The sequence below is a fragment of the Aquarana catesbeiana genome, linkage group LG08 (genome assembly GCF_042186555.1).
Source record: "Aquarana catesbeiana isolate 2022-GZ linkage group LG08, ASM4218655v1, whole genome shotgun sequence".
NCBI lineage: Eukaryota > Metazoa > Chordata > Amphibia > Anura > Ranidae > Aquarana > Aquarana catesbeiana.
The window spans coordinates 278,809,691-278,832,596 of NC_133331.1; positions in this window are offsets into that span (position 1 = coordinate 278,809,691).

The following is a 22,906-nucleotide window of genomic DNA, read 5'->3' on the forward strand; positions in this document are numbered from 1 at the left end:
GATTGAAATGACCGACCATTTTAACCTTCTAGATTGTCCTACACCAATCTATTTAATCTTCACCTTGGTATTTTCTAGGATTCCTTAATCCCAGTGCTATCTGGCATTCCATTAAGAACCGCATCTTCTATGGCACTGGCTTACTTCTTCTGCCTTTCTGAATGGTTATATTGAGCACAAAGTATAATGCCTTCCCTGGCCAAGAGGAGACATAACAGGGCCTAAAGCCCCATACACACTATTAGATTTTCTGCAGACTTTAGATTTTAGATTTACCAAAACCATGTAGTGCAAGGGCCTGCCCGATTGCATACAAATTGAAACTCTTATGCCCCGTACACACGTTTGGATTTTCCGACAACAAATGTTGGATGTGAGCTTGTTGGCGGAAAGTCCGACTGTGTGTATGCTCCATCGAACATTTGTTGTCGGACTTTCCGCCAACAAATGTTGGCTAGCAGGTTCTCAAATTTTCCAACCAACAAATGTTTGTTAGAATAAAATACAATGTTAAAAAACACACTAAACCATATAGTCCTTTAAAATATTGCAGCAGCACTCTTGTCAAATAAAATCAAATGACAAGCTTTCATATATAGTTCATATATATGAATATATAGCTTGTGTTGTGATATTTTTGAAAACACCTTCCACCATACACTTCACCATGTGAGGGAATTCTCCCCTTTTGGGGGTGCACTCACAAGAAATACAGTAGAAATGCGCCTTTAATTTAAAAGAGCTTCTCCCCCGCTCCAACCAAAGCTTCCACCAGATGTCAGTCACGCTGTAGAGGGCTCCAGTAAAACCATGTGAAGGGAATGAATTATCCACATAGTGTAATACTGCTTAAAAGTTTTATTTAGACCAAAAAAAAACCCCTTTACAAGTTAAGCGTACCATATACAAGTTAACATGGAGCGAGAAATAAAGTGCACTGTGCCTGTGTATTCACCCGGTCGCCGTAAGAGTAAGGAAAGAGACCGCTGTGTACAGCAATGATACACTTCCTGATAAATACAGAAAGAAGTGCAGCGCTGGATATATGCAAAACCCAAAAAATGGTGCTAATGAATAAATAAATAATTGTTATATGTGAACCATAAACATTGGAAATAAATCAAGCACAAATATATAAAAATATATAAAAAGAAGTTCTTCACCATAGGGATACGTGTGTGGTTAATACCACCACATCCACATATCTTAGTAAAGTTCAAAATACAGAAACAAAAGTGTCCATAAAAAATTGAGGATTGAAGTGACTTTGTTGTGAAAATAAATTCGTGACTGTCACCGTGATGTATGCCCGTCACCTTGTATAGATTAAAGGCTTACCAGACAGCCTCTGATCAGAGGCATAATAGCATCAACTCGTGGTGTTGTCTTCACAGAGAATGGATCTCTTCCAGGGTGGTAAATGTGTGTCAGCAAACGGTCTCCATAAGCCTCCAGACAGCAACCCAATCAGGAAAAATCACTCCCAGATATCCATAATGCAGAATCAGTGGGAGCCCTGAGCATGTCACTAGCCACATCGCCTGCCACCAGATGCCATCAGGTGTCCCCAGCGGAGTTCCTCCTTACATGCATCCTGTGTCCCATCAAATGCAGCTTGAATCTTGGTGTGCTTTGTGTATTTCTTCCAGATCTGGCCAGTAATTCAGTGTAAAATATTACCTCCGTGCGGGAGCTTCCTGTATAAGGACCTTATACAGGAAGCTCCCGCACGGAGGTAATATTGATTCTGCATTATGGATATCTGGGAGTGATTTTTCCTGATTGGGTTGCTGTCTGGAGGCTTATGGAGACCGTTTGCTGACACACATTTACCACCCTGGAAGAGATCCATTCGCTGTGAAGACAACACCACAAGTTGATGCTATTATGCCTCTGATCAGAGGCTGTCTGGTAAGCCTTTAATCTATACAAGGTGACGGGCGTACATCACGGTGACAGTCACGAATTTATTTCCACAACAAAATAACTTCAATCCTCAATTTTTTATGGACACTTTTGTTTCTGTATTTTGAACTTTACTAAGATATGTGGATGTGGTGGTATTAACCACAGACGTATCCCTATGGTAAAGCACTTCTTTTTATATATTTTTATATATTTGTGCTTGATTTATTTCCAATGTTTATGGTTCACATATAACAATTATTTATTTATTCATTAGCACCATTTTTTGGGTTTTGCATATATCCAGCGCTGCACTTCTTTCTGTATTTATCTAGTAGTGCCCTTTATCAAGGTTATAGTGCTTAGCTGCAGGATATTCCTTCACAGGTTGTTTTATTCACTTAGAAATTGTCTACACACCTAGCGCAAATTTTTTCTTTTATAAACACAACGATACACTTCCTGGTTCCTCGGCCTGTGGAGCGCACACGTCACTTCCGGTCAATGTCGTAGATTACGTCACTGACGCGTTTCGTCACTTCCTGACTTCGTCTGAGGGCGTGATCTACTGACGTGGAGTCCGGTCTTTATGCAAAGCGACAGACGTCACAGCCAATCAGCCATCAATGCATCCGCACAGCTATTAAAACAGCCTGTCACCAGCAGAATAAAACCTATCAGAGGCGTCTTGGTCACATGATAGTCGCTATACAGATAATAGTATCATAAAGACAGAACTGAAACGTTCATTGTCAGCATAAAATAGAAAATGGATAAATAAAATGGAGAAGTATCCAATATTCACAATCTTAATATTGAAAGGAATATATATGTATATGTATATACTTAAAAAAGGAGGACTGCAAGGGAACTACTGTAGTACTCAAATGTAAATACACTGTGAGGTGATACTAACCCGGATCAAAATTGCTAAATAATATATATAATTAAAAAAATTCTTATATATGTATACATAGCCAAAAATAAATTACATATTTTTTTTTTTTATTATTGTATTTTATTCTATATTTTACAATTTAGGTGGCTGCTTTTAGAGTATGTTTTAATTTTATATTGTTTTATTCATTTACAACTGCACAGGGGTCTTAGGTAGGGATGAGCTTCGTGTTCGAGTCAAACCCATGTTCAACTCGAACATCGTCTGTTCGCCGAATTGTGAACGATATGGGCCATTCGCGCCAAATTCGTATAGCGCGTCACGACCCATAATTCACTGCGGCATCGCAGTGCATTGCTGGCTGATGATTGGCCAAGCATGCACTATGACCCGCATGCTTGGCCAATCACAGCGCCGTCAGTAGAGAGAGCTGTAATTGGCCAAAGCCAGGGTGGCTTTTGCCAATTATGGCTTAGGGGGTTTAGAACACGCCCCACACTGTATAAGGCCGCCTGCACGGCGGCCCTGTGTAGTGTGTGTTCTGGCGTTGAGATACATAGATAGAGAGAGACACAGTGTCATTTCATTTGAGTTAGCTAGATTAGGCAGGACAATCAGTGAGTTAGCTGCATTTACAGTGTATTGTGTATATATATGCATCCCAGGTGTTGCATATATATATATACACTGTATTCAGTTTAGCTAGATCCGTTCCTGTTATCTTCTTACTGACAGGCAGGCTTGTCTTGTTACAGTATTTACAGCTACCTGAAGAAAATTGCTGGTGTTCCTTTGATCCTATTAGTACCACAGTCAGGCAGCTAGACTATTTACAGTTAGTGCAGTGCGTCCTGCTCACAGTGTTCAGCTAAAACTACAAGTTAGTGCGGTGCGTCCTGCTCACAGTGTTCAGCTAAAACTACAAGTTAGTGCGGTGCGGCCTGCTCACAGTGTTCAGCTAAAACTACAAGTTAGTGGGGTGCGTCCTGCTCACAGTGTTCAGCTAAAACTACAAGTTAGTGTAGTGAGACCTCTGCACAGTGTTCATCTAAAGCTACAAGTTAGTGCAGTGCGTCCTGCTCACAGTGTTCAGCTAAAACTACAAGTTAGTGTGGTGCGTCCTGCTCACAGTGTTCAGCTAAAACTACAAGTTAGTGGGGTGCGTCCTGCTCACGGTGCTCAGCTAAAACTACAAGTTAGTGTAGTGAGACCTCTGCACAGTGTTCATCTAAAGCTACAAGTTAGTGTAGTGTGTCCTGCTCACAGTGTTCAGCTAAAACTACAAGTTAGTGCGGTGCATCCTGTTCACAGTGTTCAGCTAAAATTACAAGTTAGTGGGGTGAGACCTCTGCACAGTGTTCAGCTAAAACTACAAGTTAGTGCAGTGCGCCCTGCTCACAGTGTTCAGCTAAAACTACAAGTTAGTGTGGTGCGTCCTGCTCACAGGGTTCAGCTAAAACTACAAGTTAGTGGGGTGCGTCCTGCTCACAGTTTCAGCTAAAACTACAAGTTAGTGTAGTGAGACCTCTGCACAGTGTTCATCTAAAGCTACAAGTTAGTGTAGTGTGTCCTGCTCACAGTGTTCAGCTAAAACTACAAGTTAGTGTGGTGCATCCTGCTCACAGTGTTCAGCTAAAACTACAAGTTAGTGGGGTGAGACCTCTGCACAGTGTTCAGCTAAAACTATAAGTTAGTGCAGTGCGCCCTGCTCACAGTGTTCAGCTAAAACTACAAGTTAGTGGGGTGCATCCTGCTCACAGTGTTCAGCTAAACCTACAAGTTAGTGGGGTGCGTCCTGCTCACAGTGTTCAGCTAAAACTACAAGTTAGTGCGGTGCGTCCTGCTCACAGTGTTCAGCTAAAACTACAAGTTAGTGTAGTGAGACCTCTGCACAGTGTTCATCTAAAGCTACAAGTTAGTGGGGTGCGTACTGCTCACAGTGTTCAGCTAAAACTACAAGTTAGTGGGGTGCGTCCTGCTCACAGTGTTCAGCTAAAACTACAAGTTAGTGCGGTCCGTCCTGCTCACAGTGTTCAGCTAAAACTACAAGTTAGTGTAGTGAGACCTCTGTACAGTGTTCATCTAAAGCTACAAGTTAGTGCAGTGCGTCCTGCTCACAGTGTTCAGCTAAAACTACAAGTTAGTGGGGTGCGTCCTGCTCACAGTGTTCAGCTAAAACTACAAGTTAGTGCGGTGCGTCCTGCTCACAGTGTTCAGCTAAAACTACAAGTTAGTGGGGTGAGACCTCTGCACAGTGTTCAGCTAAAACTACAAGTTAGTGCAGTGCGTCCTGCTCACAGTGTTCAGCTAAAACTACAAGTTAGTGCGGTGCGTCCTGCTCACAGTGTTCAGCTAAAACTACAAGTTAGTGCGGTGCGTCCTGCTCACAGTGTTCAGCTAAAACTACAAGTTATTTTTTTGCGAGCTCTGCACACTGTTCAGCTAAAGCTACCTGTAGAAGGTTGGTGGTGTTTTCCTGATCCTATCACTACCGCAGGCAGCTAAAAAAGCTACAAGTTAGTTTTTTGCGAGCTCTGCACAGTGTTCAGCTAAAGCTACCTGTAGAAGGTTGGTGGTGTTCTCATACTACAGGCAGGCAGTTGATTTTGCTAGCTGCAGTATCAGTATATATATATATATATATATATATATATATATATATATATATATATCTCCCAGCTTAGTGCAGCTACAGGCCATTAGTATATCTGGAAGGCCAAGAAGGAGAGGCAGACAGTCACAAGCCAATAAGAGAGGGCAAGCAGGCTCTGTATCTAGTAATGGTCGTGGAGATGGTGCATCCTCATCAGCACGTGGCCGTGGGACATGCTTGGCCTTTTTTTCGGCAGCTGGCCGTGTTGAGCCGCAACATGTGGAAGACTTGGTAGAGTGGATGACCAAGCCGTCCTCATCCTCCTCATCCTCTCTCACCCATGCCCAGGGTACTTTGTCTGGCAAAGCAGCGGCCTCTTCCCTCAGCTCAATGTCATCAGTGACTCCTTCCCTAGCCCCACCATGTCCTCCTGAGGAGTCCCTCGAACTGTTTGACCACAGTGTTGGGTACATGCTCCAGGAGGATGCCCAGCGTTTGGAAGGCTCTGATGATGATACTGAGCTCGATGAAGGCAGTAATATGAGCACGGACAGAGGGGGTGCCCAAGAAGGACAGCAATCTGGCAGTCATGCTCCCCCTGCTGCAGCATACTGCCAGGTTTGCTCCAGTGATGAGGAGGGAGGGGATGATGAGGTCACTGACTCAACGTGGGTGCCTGATAGGAGAGAGGAGGAGGAGGAGGAGGAGGAGGCGGCACATCCCCAACGAGGCAGGATGCCCTCCAGGGGCCAGCCTAAGGGCAGCACATTTACTGCATCACACCCCAAAGCTCCACATGTGCAGGGCGCTGCAGTCTCTGCGCGTTATTCAAAAAGTTCTTTGGTGTGGGCCTTTTTTGAGACGAGTACATCAGATCGCACCGCTGCTATTTGCAACATATGTCTCAAGCGTATCTCGCGTGGCCAAAACATCTCCCGCTTGGGTACCACATGCTTGACCAGACATATGTTGACCTGCCATGCAGTTCGTTGGCAAGCGTACCTAAAAGACCCACACCAAAGAACAAAGAGGACCTCTCCTTGCTCCTCATCAGCTGAGATCTCCAACCCCACTATACCTTCAGTCCTCTCTGAGACCTGCACTAAGAGGAATAAAGGTGTAGAATTAGGTGTGTCACAGCCAAGTACTTGCGGGCAATCTGCTTTTGGTACACCGACGTCAGATTGTACCAGGCAAATTTCCCTGCCCCAGCTGCTGCACCACCGAAAGAAGTTTGCTCCCAGCCATCCACATGCCCAGCGGTTAAAGGCTAGCTTGGCAAAATTGCTAGCACTTCAACTGCTGCCTTTTCAGTTGGTAGACTCTGCCCCCTTCCGTGAGTTTGTGGAATGTGCGGTTCCTCAGTGGCAGGTACCCAAACGCCACTTTTTCTCACGGAAGGCGATTCCAGCTCTCTACCGGCATGTGGAAGGCAATGTCCATGCCTCGCTGGACAGGGCGGTCAGCGGTAAGGTGCATATTACCGCTGACTCATGGTCCAGCAGGCATGGACAGGGACGTTCCCTAAGTTTCACGGCGCATTTGGTGACTCTGCTGGCAGCTGGGAAGGATGCAGGACAAGGTGCAGTAGTGTTGGAGGTTGTTCCGCCACCACGCCTCCAAAATGCTAATGATTGTGACACACCTCTCTCCTCCACCCCCTCCTCTTCTTCTTCCTCCATGGCCTCTTCCAGTGCTTTGTCCTCAGAACCAGCGGTGCTCTGTAGCCGTTCAAGGGGCTACGCAAGTACGCAGGCCAAAAGATGCCATGCGGTGCTTGAGCTGGTGTGCTTGGGGGACAGGAGACACACTGGGGCAGAGGTTCTGTCAGCTCTGCAGGGGCAGGTTCAGAGGTGGTTGACGCCACGCCAACTTAAGGCAGGAATGGTGGTTTGCAACAATGGCACAAACCTCCTCTCTGCCCTCTGACAGGGACAAATGACCCATGTGCCCTGTTTGGCTTATGTCCTTAACTTGGTGGTGCAGCGGTTCTTGGGCAGGTACCCGGGCTTACAGGATGTCCTGAGGCAGGCCAGGAAAGTCTGAGTGCATTTCCGCCGGTCATATAATGCCAGTGCTCAGCTGGCGGACCTCCAAAAGGAGTTTAACCTGCCCAAGAACCGCCTAATCTGTGACATGTTCGTGAAGGGACCTCTGCGCTACTAAATAACCGTGTAAAAAATAATTGTGTACCAGAAAATCATCTGTGTAAAAAAATCATGAAAGTGATGCAGCAAAATCAATAGTACACACTGAATCACCATATAATAAAATTATAAATAGGATTTCGCGCAAGCACATATATAACATGTGAAAAAATCATGCATCAATACAAACTGGTGTGTACAAGTGATCTGTGTTCAAAAACTAATATCACTTTATATAAATCAACTCCAAGTGTCCAACAGTGATAGAGAAAATATAAAATGAATAGCCACTAGCCTACACAAAAATGGTAATTGATTAAACACAATATAACAATCAATCAGCTAAATGAAGTAACTGCAGTAATGGTATTCCTGGCGATTCTTTAAACTTGAGTCAATTCGGTATCTGTACTCATTCCCCCTGTATATGTGCTTCCATTGCCCTTACCTTAAGGGGCTTTAGTTAAAGCCCTGTAGAAAATGTCACTTTATATAAATCAACTCCAAGTGTCCAACAGTGATAGAGAAAATATAAAATGAATAGCCACTAGCCTACACAAAAATGGTAATTGATTAAACACAATATAACAATCAATCAGCTAAATGAAGTAACTGCAGTAATGGTATTCCTGGCGATTCTTTAAACTTGAGTCAATTCGGTATCTGTACTCATTCCCCCTGTATATGTGCTTCCATTGCCCTTACCTTAAGGGGCTTTAGTTAAAGCCCTGTAGAAAATGTAGTATGGTAGTCAGGGGATGCCTGTTCTCCAGGTTACCAGATGATGTCCGCTGGTTTCAGATGAATGGATACCTTGACTGCTCCTTGCTGGGAATGATTTAGTACCCTGAACTTCAAGCCAAAAAAAAAAACAGGAGAGAAGACAAGGGGGCTTCCAATGGTGTAGTAATTTTTTTTTTAAAATCCGTTTTATTAAAGTAAAAAAAGTTTCTAACAATTGCATACACACTGTGCATACAGTGTATTCAGTGACAAAAAAAGATGGCTAGATCCTACGCGTTACGTCACATGACCTCGTGACTTCATCAGGGATTCTGATTGGCCGAAACCCCCGCTCATTTATACTGAGTGACAGGAAGTAGTTCGGGCGCCATGTTTGTGTAGTCCGAGTAATATATCAATGTGCAAATGATCCTGCCCTGTTTGGATACCACTGTATATACATACTTTGTGGACTTTAGACGAATAAGAGATTGTCATTAATTATTATTTAAGTGCTTATAATATTCAAATAAATGGCTATATTTAATATCATAGGTAAGTGCGATGTCTCAGTCTATGTGTGTGCTGCCATCTTGTGGTGATTGTCAAAATGACATGGAATAGTTTTAAATGCAACAATGGGCAGCCAAACATAATAAAATATGTAACTCCCTAGCAGGAGCTAAATTAAATAATTCGGTGGATCACTTCAAATTATGAAATTATAAGCTTAAAAATGTTAATAATAAAATGAAAAAATTATAAAAAATAGGGTGAAAGTCTATAAGTTCATAAGATATCACCTCAATTGTCAATCGGCCTGGTAAAAATCCATTGTTAGTACTGCCATCATGTGGTTGTAATGTAAAATACAACAGATTATATCACATTAATAGTTATATGAAATAATACCGGCAGATAATATTCTAAATACTTAAAAATGTAAAAATTGACTTGAGTTCAGCTAAAAATATCCATGGTCCGTTTGATTATAAATCTAAATCTATAAAAAAATAGAATCTGTGTATCGGAAAATTAGCACAAGGTTTACAATATAATTACATAGATATCCCTAAAAATAAGACCCAGTATTGTGATAACAGAACAATTAATCAGTAATCACTGATAAAACAATTCAGGTCGAAGTCTATATTCAACCCATTCGGTACTAGTGTATTCATTTTATTAATCCACTGGGATTCTTTCTTTTTGGCTTAAGCTTCGAATTTTATGATTGCCTCTCCATGATTTATGATAGCGCTCTATACCCCAAAAGGTCATTTCTGCTGGGTTGCTGTTATGAACCTCGGCAAAGTGCCTCGATACATTATGTTTCGGGAACTTATTTATTATGTTTTGCACATGTTCTTTTACTCTGACTCCTAAGGCTCTTTTTGTGCATCCTACATATTGCAAGTTACAAGAACATTGCAGGACATATATAACCCCTTCCGTGTGGCAACTAATAAAGTCCTTAATTGGATACGTTTGCCCTGTATTGGTTGCTAAAAAATAATTTTTTTACTCTGCAATTTTCTAGAATGTTGACATGCAAAACAATATTTGCACGGAAAAAAACCTTTTCCATTAAAAAAGAAAACGAATTAGTGGAGGGAGGATCCACTACGTTTTTAACAATTGTTAAATTGTTATTTTAACATTGTTAAAAATGGGGGAATGAGTACAGATACCGAATTGACTCAAGCTTAAAGAATCGCCAGGAATACCATTACTGCAGTTACTTCATTTAGCTGATTGATTGTTATATTGTGTTTAATCACTTACCATTTTTGTGTAGACTAGTGGCTATTCATTTTATATTTTCTCTATCACTGTTGGACACTTGGAGTTGATTTATATAAAGTGATATTAGTTTTTGAACACAGATCACTTGTACACACCAGTTTGTATTGATGCATGATTTTTTCACATGTTATATATGTGCTTGCGCGAAATCCTATTTATAATTTTAATCTGTGACATGCCCACCCGGTGGAACTCAACGTTGACCATGCTGCAGCGGCTGCACACGCAGCAGAGGGCCATCAATGAGTACCTGTGCGACTATGGCACCAGGACAGGGTCAGGGGAGCTTGTTTTTTTTTCCCCACACCAGTGGGCCATGATCAGGGATGCATGCACTGTCCTGTCACCATTTGAGGAGGCCACAAGGATGTGAGCAGTGACAGTGCATGCATCAGTGACACTGTCCCCATTGTCCACCTGTTGGAGCACACGCTGCGTGGAATAATGGACAGGGCACTTGAGGCAGAACAGAGGCAGGAAGAGGAGGATTTCCTTAGCTCTCAAGGCCCCCTTTATCCAGACAGTGTTCCTGCGTGCCCGGCGATCACACAGGAAGAGGAGGAGGAGGAGGAGGAGGAAGATTGTGTCAGTATGGAGGTGGAGCCTGGCACTCAGCATCAGCAGCAGTCTTTAAGGGATCAGTCCCAAGAAACACATGGACTTGTACGTGGCTGGGAGGAGGTGGCTGCGGACCATGCCGTCCTTAGTGACCCAGAGGACTCCGGACTGAATGCCTCAGCAAACCTATGCTGCATGGCCTCCCTGATCCTGCAAAGCCTGCGTAAGGATCCTCGTATTCGTGGTATCAAGGAGAAGGACCAATACTGGCTGGCAACCCTCCTTGATCCACGTTACAAGGGTAAGGTTGCAGACCGTATCTTGCCATCGCAGAGGGAGCAGAGGATGAAACATCTTCGGGAGGCCTTGCAGAAAGGTCTGTGCAATGCGTTCCCAGAGACTGGGAGGTTACAAACTCCTGTTTCTGGACGACGTGTTGCTGAGGCTTCGGTCAGTCAAAGAAGGAGCGGTGGAGAAGGTGGCCATCTGACCGATGCGTTCAGACAATTTTTTGGTCCGCAGCCCCAAGGTATGATTGGTTCCAGCAACCATCGCCAGCGTCTGTTTTACATGGTGCAGGAATACCTAGGGGCAAGATCTGACTTGGACACCTTTCCCATCGAAAATCCTCTGGGTTACTGGGTCTTGAGGATGGATCACTGGCCAGAGCTTGCACAGTATGCAATTGAGCTACTGGCCTGTCCTGCATCCAGCGTTCTTTCGGAACGCACATTCAGTGCTGCTGGAGGCTTTGTAACCGATCACAGGGTGCGTCTGTCCACTGACTCGGTCGATCGACTGACCTTCATAAAAATGAATCGGTCTTGGATCACCACCAGCTACCTAGCACCTGATGCTGATGTAACCGAATATTTTTTTTTGAAATCTCAGATCCCTTCAAAGACTGCCTATGCTGATGCTGAGTGACTATCCCTGAGTAATTATCCTCTTACTCCTCAATGATCATGCTGATAGCTTGTAAGAACATTTTTGGTTCTGGGCGCCACCACCAGTGCCTAAGGGCCAATTTTTCAGCGTGTAATTACAATTTTTGATGCAATACTTTGCAGCAGGGCTCGTTCCTGCGTTCCAACTAGAGTGTCTGTGAGGGGTTGCAGTGTTGTGGCACCAGCATCAGTGCCTAAGACCTAATTTTTCAGCCCTTGTTTAACAGGAGCGTGTAATTACAATTTTTGATGCAATACTTTGCAGCAGGGCTCATTTCTGCGTTCCAACTAGAGTATCTGTGAGGGGTTGCAGTGTTGTGGCACCAGCACCAGTGCCTAAGGCCTAATTTTTCAGCCCCTGTTTAACAGGAGCGTGTAATTACAATTTTTGATGCAATACTTTGCAGCAGTGCTCATTTCTGCATTCCAACTAGAGTATCTGGGAGGGGTTGCAGTGTTGTGGCACCAGTACCAGTGCCTAAGGCCCAATTTTTCAGCCCCTGTTTAACAGGGGCGTGTAATTACAATTTTTGATGCAATACTTTGCAGCAGGGCTCGTTCCTGCGTTCCAACTAGAGTGTCTGTGAGGGGTTGCAGTGTTGTGGCACCACCACCACCACCAAAGGCCCAATTTTTCTGCCCTTGTTCAACAGGGGCATGTAATTACAATTCTTGATCTAATATTTCACAGCAGGGCCCATTTCTGCACCCACCAAGAGCGAGTGAGGACTTACAGTGTTGTGGCACCAGCACCACCACCACCACCACCAAAGGCCCAATTTTTCTGCCCTTGTTCAACAGGGACATGTAATTACAATTCTTGATCTAATATTTCACAGCAGGGTCCATTTCTGCGCCCACCAAGAGCGAGTGAGGACTTACAGTGTTGTGGCACCAGCACCACCACCACCACCAAAGGCCCAATTTTTCTGCCCCTGTTCAATATGGGCATGTATTTACAATTCTTGATCTAATATTTCACAGCAGGGCCCTGTGAGGGCTTACAGTGTTGTGGCCACAACAACACCTAAGGCCACAATTCCTGCAGAGTATATAGGGCAGGCCCCTACTTTCAAACATCTAACTTACAAACGACTCCTACTTGCAAACGGAAGGAGACAACAGGAAGTGAGATGAAATCTACCCCTAGGAAGGGAAATTCTCTCCTGTAAGAGTTAATATGGGAAAAACATTTCTCCTTTCCACTGAAGCTTTCCAATCCTTGTTCCACAAAAAAACCCAAATTTTCAAAAAACATTTGTCATTGGGACAAAAAGTGAGGTGAAATCTTCTGAAGAGGAGGACAGACAGCAAAACAAATGTCACAGGGGTGATAACCCTTCCCTATGTTTTCCAAAAAGCTTAAAAAAGATTTTTTGGCTGGAGCTAAACACGTTAAAAATGTACCCATTCGAAATTACAAACAGATTCTACTTAATAACAAACCTACAGTCCCTGTCTTGTTTGCACCGCCTGTATACTGCTGTTCAGAGTATATAGGGCCTGGTGGCCCCACACCTTTCCTTATTTTAATTTGGGTGCGGGGTTCCCCTTAATATCCATACAAGACCCAAAGGGCCTGGTAATGGACTGAGGGGTACCCATGCCGTTTGTCTCACTGATTTTCATCCATATTGCCAGGACCCGACATTACATTAAACCCGTAAGCAGTTTTAAATGAGATTTTTTCCTTTAAAAATGACATTTTGTGCAGGGACTGTTCTAAACACGGGAAACACGCGCCACTTTACAGGCATACTATAGACACCCCCCAGGTACGATATTTAAAGGAATATTTCACTTTTTTTTTTTTTACTTTAACCACTTAAGGACCGCCTAACGCCGATTTACGTCGGCAAGGCGGCACGGGCAGGCAAAATCACGTACATGTACGTGATTTGCCTCTCGCGGGTGGGGGGTCCGATCGGACCCCCCCCCGGTGCCCGAAGCGGTCCCGTTCTGTTCCCCGGCGATCCGAGATGAGGGGGAGGCCATCCGTTCGTGGCCCCCCCCTCGCGATCGCCGCCGGCCAATGGGAACACTCCTTTGCTGCTGTATGCTAAACAGCAGCAAAGGAAATGATGTCATCTCCCCTCGGCTCGGTATTTTCCGTTCCAGCGCCGAGGGGAGAAGACATCAATGTGAGTGCACAACACACTACACACACAGTAGAACATGCCAGGCATACAAAACACCCCGATCCCCCCCCCGATCCCCCCCCAATCACCCCCCCCCCCCTGTCACAAACTGACACCAGCAGGTTTTTTTTTTTTTTTTTTTTTTTCTGATTACTGCATAGTGTCAGTTTGTGACAGTTACAGTGTTGGGACAGTGAGTATTACCCCCCTTTAGGTCTAGGGTACCCCCCTAACCCCCCCTAATAAAGTTTTAACCCCTTGATCACCCCCTGTCACCAGTGTTGCTAAGCGATCATTTTTCTGATCGCTGTATTAGTGTCGCTGGTGACGCTAGTTAGTGAGGTAAATATTTAGGTTCGCCGTCAGCGTTTTATAGTGACAGGGACCCCCATATACTACCTAATAAATGTTTTAACCCCTTGATTGCCCCCTAGTTAACCCTTTCACCACTGATCACCGTATAACCGTTACGGGTGACGCAGGTTAGTTCGTTTATTTTTTATAGTGTCAGGGCACCCGCCGTTTATTACCTAATAAAGGTTTAGCCCCCTGATCGCCCGGCGGTGATATGCGTCGCCCCAGGCAGCGTCAGATTAGCGCCAGTACCGCTAACACCCACGCACGCAGCATGCGCCTCCCTTAGTGGTATAGTATCTGATCGGATCAATATCTGATCTGATCAGGTCTATACTAGCGTCCCCAGCAGTTTAGGGTTCCCAAAAACACAGTGTTAGCGGGATCAGCCCAGATACCCGCTAGCACCTGCGTTTTGCCCCTCCGCCCAGCCCACCCAAGTGCAGTATCGATCGATCACTGTCACAAAACACTAAACGCATAACTGCAGCGTTCGCAGAGTCAGGCCTGATCCCTGCGATCGCTAACAGTTTTTTTGGTAGCATTTTGGTGAACTGGCAAGCAAGCACCAGGCAGCGTCAGGTTAGCGCCAGTACCGCTAACACCCACGCACGCACCGTACACCTCCCTTAGTGGTATAGTATCTGATCGGATCAATATCTGATCCGATCAGATCTATACTAGCGTCCCCAGCAGTTTAGGGTTCCCAAAAACGCAGTGTTAGCGGGATCAGCCCAGATACCTGCTAGCACCTGCGTTGTGCCCCTCCGCCCGGCCCAGCCCAGCCCACCCAAGTGCAGTATCGATCGATCACTGACACTTACAAGGCACTAAACGCATAACTGCAGCGTTCGCAGAGTCAGGCCTGATCCCTGCGATCGCTAACAGTTTTTTTGGTAGCATTTTGGTGAACTAGCAAGCACCGGCCCCAGGCAGCGTCAGGTTAGCGCCAGTACCGCTAACACCCACGCACGCAGCATACGCCTCCTTTAGTGGTATAGTATCTGAACGGATCAATATCTGATCCGATCAGATCAGATCTATACTAGCGTCCCCAGCAGTTTAGGGTTCCCAAAAACGCAGTGTTAGCGGGATCAACCCAGATACCTGCTAGCACCTGCGTTTTGCCCCTCCGCCCGGCCCAGTCCAGCCCACCCAAGTGCAGTATCGATCGATCACTGTCACTTACAAAACACTAAACGCATAACTGCAGCGTTCGCAGAGTCAGGCCTGATCCCTGCGATCGCTAACAGTTTTTTTGGAAGCTTTTTATTGAACTGGCAAGCACCAGCGGCCTAGTACACCCCGGTCATAGTCAAACCAGCACTGCAGTAACACTTGGTGACGTGGCGAGTCCCATAAGTGCAGTTCAAGCTGGTGAGGTGACAAGCACAAGTAGTGTCCCGCTGCCACCAAAAAGACAAACACAGGCCCGTCGTGCCCATAGTGCCCTTCCTGCTGCATTCACCAATCCTAATTGGGAACCCACCACTTCTGCAGCGCCCGTACTTCCCCCATTCACATCCCCCAACGAAATGCAGTCGGCTGCATGAGAGGCATTTTTATGTGCTCCCGAGTACCCCTACCCAACGAACCCCCCCCAAAAAGATGTTGTGTCTGCAGCAAACGCGGATATAGGCGTGACACCCGCTATTATTGTCCCTTCTGTCCTGACAATCCTGGTCTTTGCATTGGTGAATGTTTTGAACGCTACCATACACTAGTTGAGTATTAGCGTAGGGTACAGCATTGCACAGACTAGGCACACTTTCACAGGGTCTCCCAAGATGCCATCGCATTTTGAGAGACCCGAACCTGGAACCGGTTACAGTTATAAAAGTTAGTTACAAAAAAAGTGTAAAAAAAAAAAAAATATATATAAAATAAAAAAAAATAGTTGTCGTTTTATTGTTCTCTCTCTCTATTCTCTCTCTCTATTGTTCTGCTCTTTTTTTACTGTATTCTATTCTGCAGTGTTTTATTGTTATTGTTATTGTTATTGTTATTATGTTTTATCATGTTTGTTTTTCAGGTATGTAATTATTTATACTTTATTGTTTACTGTGCTTTATTGTTAACCATTTTTTTGTCTTCAGGTACGCCATTCACAACTTTGAGTGGTTATACCAGAATGATGCCTGCAGGTTTAGGTATCATCTTGGTATCATTCTTTTCAGCCAGCGGTCGGCTTTCATGTAAAAGCAATCCTAGCGGCTAATTAGCCTCTAGACTGCCTTTACAAGCCGTGGGAGGGAATGCCCCCCCCCCCCACCGTCTTCCGTGTTTTTCTCTGGCTCTCCTGTCTCAACAGGGAACCTGAGAATGCAGCCGGTGATTCAGCCAGCTGACCATAGAGCTGATCAGAGACAAGAGTGGCTCCAAACATCTCTATGGCCTAAGAAACCGGAAGCTACGAGCATTTTATGACTTAGATTTCGCCGGATGTAAATAGCGCCATTGGGAAATTGGGGAAGCATTTTATCACACCGATCTTGGTGTGGTCAGATGCTTTGAGGGCAGAGGAGAGATCTAGGGTCTAATAGACCCCAATTTTTTCAAAAAAGAGTACCTGTCACTACCTATTGCTATCATAGGGGATATTTACATTCCCCGAGATAACAATAAAAATGATTTAAAAAAAAAAAAAATGAAAGGAACAGTTTAAAAATAAGATAAAAAAGCAAAAAAATAATAAAGAAAAAAAAAAAAAAAAAAAAAAGCACCCCTGTCGCCCCCTGCTCTTGCGCTAAGGCGAACGCAAGCGGCGGTCTGTCGTCAAATGTAAACAGCAATTGCACCATGCATGTGAGGTATCGCCGCGAAGGTCAGATCGAGGGCAGTAATTTTTGCAGTAGACCTCCTCTGTAGATCTAAAGTGGTAACCTGTAAAGGCTTTTAAAGGCTTTTAAAAATGTATTTATTTTGTTGCCACTGCACGTTTGTGCGCAATTGTAAAGCATGTCATGTTTGGTATCCATGTACTCGGTCTAAGATCATCTTTTTTATTTCATCAAACATTTGGGCAATATAGTGTGTTTTAGTGCATTAAAATTTAAAAAAGTGTGTTTTTTCCCCAAAAAATGCGTTTGAAAAATCGCTGCGCAAATACTGTGTGAAAAAAAAAAATGAAACACCCACCATTTTAATCTGTAGGGCATTTGCTTTAAAAAAATATATAATGTTTGGGGGTTCAAAGTAATTTTCTTGCAAAAAAAAAAAAACTTTTTCATGTAAAAAATAAGTGTCAGAAAGGGCTTTGTCTTCAAGTGGTTAGAAGAGTGGGTGATGTGTGACATAAGCTTCTAAATGTTGTGCATAAAATGCCAGGACAGTTCAAAACCCCCCCAAATGACCCCATTTTGGAAAGTAGACACCCCAAGCTATTTGCTGAGAGGCATGTCGAGTCCATGGAATATTTTATATTGCGACACAAGTTGCGGGAAAGAGACAAATTTTTTTTTTTTTTTTTTTTTTTTTGCACAAAGTTGTCACTAAATGATATATTGCTCAAACATGCCATGGGAATATGTGAAATTACACCCCAAAATACATTCTGCTGCTTCTCCTGAGTACGGGGATACCACATGTGTGAGACTTTTTGGGAGCCTAGCCACGTACGGGACCCCGAAAACCAAGCACCGCCTTCAGGCTTTCTAAGGGGCGTGAATTTTTGATTTCACTCTTCACTGCCTATCACAGTTTCGGAGGCCATGGAATGCCCAGGTGGCACAAAACCCCCCCAAATGACCCCATTTTGGAAAGTAGACACCCCAAGCTATTTGCTGAGAGGTATAGTGAGTATTTTGCAGACCTCACTTTTTGTCACAAAGTTTTGAAATTTGAAAAAAGAAAAAAAAAAAAAGTTTTTTCTTGTCTTTCTTCATTTTCAAAAACAAATGAGAGCTGCAAAATACTCACCATGCCTCTCAGCAAATAGCTTGGGGTGTCTACTTTCCAAAATGGGGTCATTTGGGGGGGGTTTGTGCCACCTGGGCATTCCATGGCCTCCGAAACGGTGTTAGGCAGTGAAGAGTAAAATCAAAAATTCACGCCCTTAAAAACGCTGAAGGCGGTGATTGGTTTTCGGGGCCCCGTACGCAGCTAGGCTCCCAAAAAGTCCCACACATGTGGTATCCCCATACTCAGGAGAAGCAGCTAAATGTATTTTGGGGTGCAATTCCACATAGGCCCATGGCCTGTGTGAGCAATATATCATTTAGTGACAACTTTGTGCAAAAAAAAAAAAAAAAGTGTCACTTTCCCGCAACTTGTGTCAAAATATAAAATATTCCATGGACTCAATATGCCTCTCAGCAAATAGCTTGGGGTGTCTACTTTCCAAAATGGGGTCATTTGGGGGGGGGTTGTGCCACCTGGGCATTCCATGGCCTCCGAAACTGTGATAGGCAGTGAAGAGTGAAATCAAAAAGTTACACCCTTAGAAATCCTGAAGGCGGTGATTGGTTTTCGGGGTCCCATACGCGGCTAGGCTCCCAAAAAGTCCCACACATGTGGTATCCCCGTACTCAGGAGAAGTAGCTGAATATATTTTGGGGTGCAATTCCACATAGGCCCATGGCCTGTGTGAGCAATATATCATTTAGTGACAACTTTTTGTAAATATTTTTTTTTTTTTTTTTTTTTGTCATTATTCAATCACTTGGGACAAAAAAAATAAATATTCAATGGGTTCAACATGCCTATCAGCAATTTCCTTGGGGTGTCTACTTTCCAAAATGGGGTCATTTGGGGGGGTTTTGTACTGCCCTGCCATTTTAGCACCTCAAGAAATGACATAGGCAGTCATAAACTAAAAGCTGTGTAAATTCCAGAAAATGTACCCTAGTTTGTAGACGCTATAACTTTTGCGCAAACCAATAAATATACGCTTATTGACATTTTTTTTACCAAAGACATGTGGCCGAATACATTTTGGCCTAAATGTATGACTAAAATTGAGTTTATTAGATTTTTTTTATAACAAAAAGTAGAAAATATCATTTTTTTTCAAAATTTTCGGTCTTTTTCCGTTTATAGCGCAAAAAATAAAAACTGCAGAAGTGATCAAATACCATCAAAAGAAAGCTCTATTTGTGGGAAGAAAAGGACGCAAATTTCATTTGGGTACAGCATTGCATAACCGCGCAATTAGCAGTTAAAGCGACGCAGTGCCAAATTGGAAAAAGACCTCTGGTCCTTAGGCAGCATAATGGTCCGGGGCTCAAGTGGTTAAGCATCATTAAAATCACTGCTCCCGAAAAAACGGACGTTTTTAAAAGTTTTTTTTGCATTGATACTTGTCCCCAGGGGCAGGACCCGGGTCCCCAAACCCTTTTTAGGACAATACCATGCAAATTAGCCTTTAAAATGAGCACTTTTGATTTCGAACGTTCGAGTCCCATAGACGTCAATGGGGTTCTAACGTTCGTGCGAATTTTCAGTCCGTTCGCAGGTTCTGGTGCGAACCGAACCGGGGAGTGTTCGGCCCATCCCTAGTCTTAGGTATTGTTGTCCAGGGCGCAGAGCAGTGCTTTTGTAAGTGGGCCAGTTTTTAAAGCAAATGTGATCTATTCCTGGCAGCAAGTTCCATCTGATAATAGAAATGTTGCAGAAAAACCTCTATTCGCGCAACCTGTATCCACGCAACCAGTGAGAAATCATATCCCTGCACCTCTCCGTAATATACCGCAGGTACATGATAATGAGTACGCTAAAGAAATTACGCAAATTGATTCCCCTGCACATTTCTCCACCCCTATAAGAAGGGGCAAGGGAAAAACTAGTGGCGCAAGAGGGAGGAATAACCAAAGGGGGTATCATCAATCAGAAACATATCAGATCCCAACCCACAATAGGTTTCAGTCATAAGGGGAATACCAGAAGAATCATGATACTCGACATCCCCCTCATCCTTTTTTAGGGAGAGGGAGAGGTGGCCAACAGAGAGGTCAGGGCTATCCACCGTGCAGGGGGAAGCCGTTTGTATATACCCAACCCCCAACCCACCACAGGGATTCCCAACCCCAAGGTTATCACAGGGATCAATACTGGAAGGAACAACAACCGCAATGGGAGAAAGACTGTGCGCAATACCCACATCCAAGGAAAGAAGACAACGGGGATGTAGGGCTGGATACAGGACCCAAAAAAGAAGAAGGGAATCGAAATAGGTGGCATTTTTAATTTAAGCCAGACAAAATTGACACACAAAGAAATGAATATCCTCAATTTAGGTTTGAAATGTGGTTTGAAAAGGCCGATTAACAGATTTAATGTTTTTATTGACATCCATAAATACATTAGTAAGCTGAATATAAAGAAATACTTCTTAGGATGCAATGCTTACACTACTGCCGCTACCGAGAATACTATGGGGGTTGTGAATAGTGGTTTAAAAAATAAATCTCTATTTAACCCTCTAAACAATGCCAATCATCAAGTGGAGGTCTTTAAAGGACTGATCTTACGTGATTTGGAACATCTTAAACCCAAAAAAGAGGTCAATTTAAGACATATATGTGAAGGCATCGATATGTTGGAAAAATGAAAAGACGTTATTATAAGGCCAGCTGACAAAGGAGGAGGAGTGGTGATACCCCCAAAGGAGTTTTATCATGAACAAATTATAGATATGTTATCTGATGAGGTGACATATAAACTATTGGACAAGGATCCCACTCAATCCTATAGAAACCAATTGGAAATTTTAGTTGGTTTAGGATCAAGCACTGGGTATTATCAAACAAGGAAAAGAGATATTTGTTGCCCTCCAGTAGCCGGATTCCAACACTATACACGCTACCTAAGGTCCACAAGGACCCCACGAATCCACCAGCAAGGCCGATCGTCAACAGCATAGATTCTGTCTCCTCTAAAATGGGTCACTACTTGGACCAGTTTTTACAAAAAAGTGTGGTTAATACCTGGTCATATTTGAGGGACACAAAAAACTTTTTAAACTGCTTACGAAATTTTGATTTGATAGGTAAACAGCATGATCTTTTGGTCACAGCTGACGTCTCGTCTTTGTATTCCACATTTTTCTTAGGAATGCCCTTGACTTTTGTCTAAATCACAGCTATTTTTGGTACGATAATAAATTTTATTCACAACAGAGAGGTGTAGCGATGGGCGCGAAATTCGCGCCCAGCATCACAAATTTATTTATGGCCGAATGGGAAGACAAAGTCATTTTTAAAAAATAACGACCTGAATTGTTTTTTTTTATAAAAGTTTTATTGATGATCTCTTTTTTATTTGGTCTGGTTCCCCAGAATCTTTAGATCTCTTTTTACAACAACTAAATACTAACAATAACAATATAAGGTTGACCTCTAATTGGCATAAGGATGAAATTAACTTTCTAGATGTAAATGTGTATTGGCTGAATGACAAACTGGAGACAAAGGTGTATTTTTAAAAACTGATAGAAATAGCTATCTCCCCACTTCCAGTGGCCATCATCCTCTATGGCTTAAAAACATTCCGAAAGGACAAATCATGAGGGTGAAGAGGAATTGTTCAGAGACTGAAAATTTCTTAATTAAATCCAGGATTCTCACTGAGCGATTTGAAGCCAGGGGATATGACCCACGAGTCTTGGAAAGAGTGGTTGAAGAAGTGGGGGCCATACCTAGAGACTTATGTTTACAGGAGAAGAATCCAGATACTCTGTTATTAAGAATAATAAGGAATGGGGCTTTATTTCTGGGTTCCAGAAAAAAGAAGGGCTCCCAAGAAATGATGCGAAAAAATTGCCAACATCCCTAAATACAGAAAATAGATAAACCTCAGATAGTGGGATTTTAAGGGCAATTAGAAATAGATTGAAAATTATATAGAAAATTGAATTAAATTTATTGATGTACAAAGTTTAAAAGCAAATTTAGAGCAAAACAGGAAAAACAAATACATAGATAGCATAATGAATAGTCATGGTTAAAAGTAGTGGCAAACAAATCCCACTGCATAAATGAACATCATCCATGAGTGAGAGTCCAACGCGTTTCGAAAAGTATGAATAAATATAATCTTCATCAGGGACAATTTGCCATTTCTGAAATTGTAAAATACAGTGTCAATGAATAAAATACAAAAAACATTACATAGTTTGCGAATGACAAGTTTGCTTGGCTCCCATCAGGGTGTACCAAAACCTATGTGTCAAGAAAAGTTCCTGTGTAGCATCCGACATCTGCACAGCCAGTATTAGCCCTTCCACATGCAAAGGAACCCCAGGATATTGTAATCCAATCAAAGCGCCAAAAAGAGGGGCGTAATTGCACCTTAGAAAGACAAAGGCCAAAGGTAGCAAGGCAGGGGGAATCTAAAAGAGAAATCAAGACAGATGATAAAGCTGCCATTTTAAGTTTAAATTATTGTGCAGACGGTAAATAGGATGTTTTGAAAATAGGTCTGCACCCCAGACTTGGGCAAAGATTGGGGTGCACCCACGACAGACCCCTACAAAAAGGAGGGTGTGTCAGGGGGATCAGAGAACGCCAATGCCACAAGTGTGGGGACAGCCAATAATCACAAAACAATTCATAAGGAATGAAACTAGTAAAGGTGACACTTACAGATGGATCACCATCACTTTAAGCGAAGGGATGCTCCAATAGGGATACTCCAAGCCACCCTGGAGGACAGAGATGGAAAGTCCCAACCCAAAAGCAGAATAAGGGGGGACACAAAGAAAACATCCGTCTGAAAGAGTTGGACAGAAAAAAATATATCAATGCAAAAATAGGAAGTCCAAGGATAATGGTGAGCAAAAAATAGTTCAATGAAAACTCACAAGGTAGAGCTAAAAATGACAGGAAAGGGACCGCCAAAAT